Below are 6,440 nucleotides of genomic sequence, written 5' to 3' on the forward strand. Positions count from 1 at the left end.
GTTCGTGCTGTGGTGACGGTTGAGTCAAAGGGAGTTCAAGCTGAGCTAGCCACGTGCGCTTGGCGAGCGCGACGGTGCTCCGGTGAGGACAAGGTGGCGTCAACACGTCGACAACGCACGCCCTGGCCAAACAAAGACGAGCACCGGATAGAGGAATTTAACACGAGCTCAAAAACACCCTCAATTTAATTCTTTTCCCACTACGTGGGACTTACCCCAAACCTATGGCTGCCACGGCACCTATGGCCGGCGGCAACCAAATTGCTAAATTGGCCGCCTACAAGGTGCACCTGTGCCCTGATACGAGTCGGCCCGTAAGCGGTTGCTCATAATTAGCTGCTAGAGCGCTGATCCTGGGTGGCGTGCAATAGACCGCGAGCAAGGTGAAAATGGTGTAGCTCTACTGATCAAGGCAGGCAGTGACGACTATGCTTGACCCGGCCAAACCCGGCCGAGGCCACGATAAATACGCGAGGACAAGCTCACAGCGGGGCTCGGAGGGAGCGGTCGCGAGTGAAAGCATCTAGGCCCCTAGTTGGGTTTTGGTGATTAATGACAATACAAGATTACTATGACTAATGTGTGTTTTGCAGAGGCAATTAAGTTAGGTCATGGTAATGGAGATCGATTGGGCAATCAAGGTTGTCATGCCCCTACGATGGAAATCGTTTCAGTTTTCAAAGAATGGACGACAAGGTTAAGGATGACTAGTTCTAAGTGTCGATTGGAGTTGGAGTGACACTTAGAGTAGTTTAGGACTTTGTTTTTTCCTTTGGCCGTACTATTAAGGGGGGTATGGACGGGTAGCTTGACCTAGGTGAGTCTAGTGAGTTAGGTGTGGTGCACACTTGTCAAAACTAGCTCTAGGTAGCTCCTATGAATGCCTAAGATCCTTTGGAGCAAACTTCATTCACATTTGATTGAGAGTTGGAAGTGAAAGGAGGGTCCAATGCTGACCGGACGCTGGCCGCAGGGTCCGGTCAGTTCATTTGATCAGCAGTCTGCGTTCAGTGCGACCGGACGCTGGAGAGGTCAAGTGACCGGACGCTGAAAGGCAACGTCCGGTCGACTCTAGTAAGGTTCCAGAGAAGGGAATCTGCGACCGAATGCGTCCGGTCAGTACTGACCGAACCCTAGGGGTTCAGCGTCCGGTCGAGTCCAGTAAGTTTCTAGTAAGGGTTTAATGCGACCGGACGCATCTGGTCAGTGGTGATTAGACCCTGCCAGCGTCCGGTCAATACATTTTCACTGGTTCGCGGGTTGAACTAACCGGAGCGTCCGGTCAACACGACCGGAGCGTCCGGTCACCCCGCAAAAGCTCATAACGGTTCATTTTTTAGGCTGCCTTATAAATAGAAGCTCCACTCGTGTGTGGAGTTACTTTTGCTCATTCCAATAGCTGAGAAACACGTTTGTGAGTGCCAAGAAGAGCAAGGTCCTAGTGAGGTGATTGAGATTTGAGAATCCAAGAGAGTAGCCTCATTAGTGAATCAAGAGTAGCAAAGTGTGCATCCATCTTCTTATTAGGCTTCGCGTGGTCAAGTGAGAGTTCATGCTTGTTACTCTTGGTGATCGCCATCACCTAGACGGCTTGGTGGTGATTGGGAGCTTGGTGATCACCCGGCGGAGCTTGTGGGTGACCCAACTCAAGTTGTGAGCGGCTTTGGGTGATTCGCCGCGACGGAGTATCGAAGAATCAACCCGTAGAGAGCACTTGATCCTTGCGTGGATCAAGGGGGAGCTATACCCTTGCGTGGGTGCTCCAACGAGGACTAGTGGGGAGTGGCGACTCTCCGATACCTCAGCAAAACATCACCGTGTTCCTCTCTCTCTTTACTTTGAGCATTTACTTTGAGTATTTACTTTGAGCAATTCAATACTTGTCTTTACATTCATAGAATTGCCATGCTAGAGTAAGTTTGGAACATAGGTTGCAAGTCCTTTGTGTGTTAGTTTGATAGAAACATTTTTCTAGGCACAAGGGGTTAACTGGGCTATCCGTAGGATTTGATTATTGCAAGAAAATTTAGAATTAGCCCAATTCACCCCCCTCTTGGGCATCTTGATCCTTTCAATTGGTATCGAAGCCTCGTGCTCACGTTTTTAAGCTTAACCGCTTAGAGCAAGATGCCTCACGGGGATGGACCTCCTCCTATCTTTGAGGGAGATGACTTTCCATATTGAAAATCCACATGGAGGCGTACTTAGAAGCTCTAGACATTGGTATTCTTAGAGCCGCCTCACAAGGCTTCCCAAAACCTCAGGATACTACTAATCTACAAGGTGATGAGGTTAACTATGAAAAATGGAATGCAAAGGCTCGAAACACCATCTTTAGAGGCCTTTGCAAAGATGTGTTTAACCGTGTAAGGAACCACAAAGACACCCATGCACTATGGTCGGACGTTTGTGCGCTCCATGAGGGAACCAAGAGTGAGCGTGAGGAACGCAATCATCTTGTGATTAAAAAGCTAAATTCTTTTGAGATGCTTCCCAAAGAAAGTGCTAATGAGATATATTCTCATTTAAATGTTCTTGTAGAGGAAGTCAATAGGCTTGGACTTACTCAAATGTCACCATCCGACGTTGTGAGAAAGATCTTGAGTGTCCTCCCCATTAACAAATATGGGCACATCGTGACCGTGCTACATCAAGGTGATCTTTCCGCCGCTACACCGACACAAATCTTGGGAAAGATCAATGCTCATGAGATGTACATGCACATCACCCCACAAGATGGCTCATCCTCTAGAAAGAAGAAAGAGAAGGACTTAGCATTCAAAGCTAGCCAAGATAAGGGCAAAGCAAGACTTGAGTATGAGAGCTCAAGTGATGAAGAAGATGATGAAGAAAGTCTTGCTCTCATGGTGAAGAAGACCGCCAAGATGCTAAAGAAGCTAAACAAAAGTGGCATCAAGTTTGATGGCAAGAAGAAGAAGTTCTTCACTAGCTCAAGAAGAAAGCCAATCTCCGAGACGGATTGCTACAATTGTGGTGAACTTGGCCATCTTGCTCATCAATGCACAAAGCCCAAGAAAGACAAGTTCAAGAACAAGAACAAGGGCAAGAAAGATGACTCAAGCAATGAAGATGAAGATGAGAAGAAAAAGAACAAGCCATACAAGAAGAGAGATGGCAAGAAGAGGGACTTCCACAAGAAGAAGAAGAGTGAAAAGGCCTACATTGTTGATGATTAGCTCACGGACATTGATTCATCAAGTGGATCATCCGATGATGATAGTGACAATGAGAAGGTGGCCACCATTGCTATTGATCTTGCATCTTCACCACCACCATCGCCATCATCCTCTACACACCTATGCCTTATGGCCAAGGGTGAATGCAAGGTAACTAAGAGTGATGATAGTAGTGATGATGAGCAAGCTAGTGATGATGATAGCGATAGCGATGATGATGATTCACCTACCTATGATGATCTTGTCAAAATACTAAGAAAATACACTAAGATCATTAGAAAGAGTAGAGCTACAAATGAAAAGCTTGATGCTAAAAATGATTCACTCTTAGCTAAGTGTGATACATTGGAAAAGGCTAATGATGAACTTAGAGAAACTAATGATGCTATATCATCCAAACTCAAGGAGCTCAAATCTTCCAAGAAAGAGCTTAAAGATAAACATGATAAACTTGAGTGGGTGCACAATGAACTCATCACTAGCCACAACAAGCTAAAAGTTGAATTCACTACTCTTAAGATTAATCATGATACTCTTGTTATTGCTCAAGAATTTTTACCAAATGAGCCACATGATGCTACTAACCATATTGTCAAGATTGATATAGCTACTTCATGTGATGATTTAATTGATGAGAGCATTGAGCATGGATCTAGTAGCAAAGGCAAGCAAGTGGTTGAGTGCAATGACTATGATGAGTATGTCAAGCTCAAGAGTGATAATAAGAAGCTCATGAAAGATCTTGAAGAGATGAAAAGCCACAACATCATTGTGCTAGAAACTCTTGATCATGACAAAGGGTTGATCCTTGAGAATGAGAAGCTCAAAGAAGAAAACAAGAAGCTCAAGGAAGAGAAGAAAGATGATGCTCTAAAGGAAGAAAATAAGAAACTCAAGTTAGAGAAAGAGCATCTCAAGATTGGGTTGAGCAAGTTTGCTAGAGGCAACCACCTCCAAAGTGAGCTACTTATGAACACCGTCATGAAGATGGATAGAAGTGGCATTAGATATATGGCAAGTATAGAGAAGAAGAAGGCTCAAGCTCAACAACAACAATCAAAGCCAAAGCCAAAGCCAAAGAGATGTTTTGAGTGTGGACAAGAAGGCCATTTTGCTCATGAGTGTCAAACTCCACCGCCACAACCCTTGCCCAAGCATGCTAGACCCTTTGCTTTCAATGCTCACTACATGCTTAGAAAAGATTCTAGTGGAAAGATGAAAGTCATGTTCTTAGGACCCCCAACAAGAGTAGGCCTAAGAAGATTTGGGTGGCTAAGTCACTTGTTGAGAGGGTGAAGGGCCCTCAACAAGTTTGGATTCCTAAAGTTTGAATCTCATGTGTGTAGGTGAACTACAAGACCAGTGGAAGTCATTGGGTTATTGATAGTGGTTACACTCAACATATGACCGGTGATCCTCGTATGTTCACCTCACTAGATGAAGAGGTAGATGGACAAGAGAAAATAATATTTGGAGATAATTCAAAGGGCAAGGTTAAAGGATTGGGCAAAGTGGCAATATCAAATGATCATTCCATCTCCAATGTGCTATATGTTGCTTCATTGAGCTTTAACTTGCTATCCGTTGGACAATTGTGTGATCTTGGCTTTCAATGCTTATTCACTGAGAAGGAGGTTGTTGTATCCAAGGTAGATGGCAATCAAGTGATATTCAATGGATTTAGATACAACAACTTATATCTAGTGGACTTCACCTCCGAAGATGCAAATTTGAAGACTTGCCTATTCACTAAAACAACACTTGGGTGGCTATGGCATAGAAGACTTGCTCATGTTGGGATAAGCTCACTCAAGAAGCTTATGAAGAATGATTTGGTGAGAGGGTTGAAGGATGTGAAGTTTGAAAAGGACAAGCTTTGTAGTGCATGTCAAGCCGGCAAGCAAGTTGCAAATACTCATCCAACCAAAGCTTTCATGTCAACCACAAGAGTGCTAGAGCTCCTACACATGGATTTATTTGGACCAACAACATACAAGAGTTTAGAAGGGAATCTCTATTGTCTTGTGATTGTTGATGACTATTCAAGGTATACATGGGTATTCTTCCTTCATGACAAATCCGAAGTTGCATCTTGCTTCAAGAAGTTTGCCAAGAGAGCTCAAAATGAATTTGAAGTGAAGCTCAAGAAGATAAGAAGTGACAACAGAAAAGAATTTGACAACACAAACATTGAAGCTTATTGTGATGAAGTTGGGATCAAGCATGAAGTCTCCGCAACTTATACTCCTCAACAAAATGGTGTAGTTGAGAGGAAGAACCGGACTTTGATCACTCTTGCAAGAACAATGCTAGATGAGTAAGCTCTATGGGTGGAAGCAATCAACACTGCATGCTATGCATCAAATCGCCTATTCCTTTAAAAGTTCCTTGGCAAGACACCTTATGAGTTGCTCAATGGGAAGAAGCCAGACGTCTAATTCTTTAGGGTGTTTGGTTGCAAATGCTACATCTACAAGAAGCGGCAACACCTAGGGAAGTTCCAAAGACATTGTGATATTGGTTTTCTTGTTGGTTACTCATCGAAGTCTAAAGCATATAGAGTATTTAATCATGCCACCGGCTTGGTTGAAGAAACATATGATGTGGAATTTGATGAATCTAACGGCTCCTAAGGAGCACATGAGAATCTTGATGATGTAGGTGATGAACCATTGAGGGAGGCCATGAAGAATATTCTGGTGGGTGACATCAAGTCAAAAGATGATGAAGATGATGTACAAGTCATTAACCAACCCTCTTCATCAAGTGTGCCACAAGATGGTGAAAAAGATGGGAGAGTAGAAAATAAAGATACTCATATCTCCCATGAGTAAATGGTGGTACAAGCACAAGATGTTGATGCTCCACAACCTCCTCCCCAAGTGGTCAATAGAAGAAATACACCTCTCCTACAAGATCATCCACAAGATCTCATCATAGGGAGTCCATCAAAGGGAGTGATGACTCGATCTAAAAAACTTACTTCATTTATTGCTCATCACTCTTTTGTCTCTTGCTATGAGCCTACCAAGGTAGAAGAAGCTCTTAAAGATCCGGATTGGATCAATGCCATGCATGAAGAGTTGAACAACTTCACTCGCAATGAAGTTTGGACTCTTGAAGAGCGACCAAAAGGTGCCAGAGTCATTGGAACAAAGTGAGTGTTCCAAAACAAGCAAGCTGATCAAAGTGTTGTTGTGAGGAACAAGGCAAGACTAGTTACAAAGGGGTTCTCTCAAGTTG

Source organism: Miscanthus floridulus, chromosome 11 (assembly GCF_019320115.1).
Source record: "Miscanthus floridulus cultivar M001 chromosome 11, ASM1932011v1, whole genome shotgun sequence".
Classification (NCBI taxonomy): Eukaryota; Viridiplantae; Streptophyta; class Magnoliopsida; order Poales; family Poaceae; genus Miscanthus; species Miscanthus floridulus.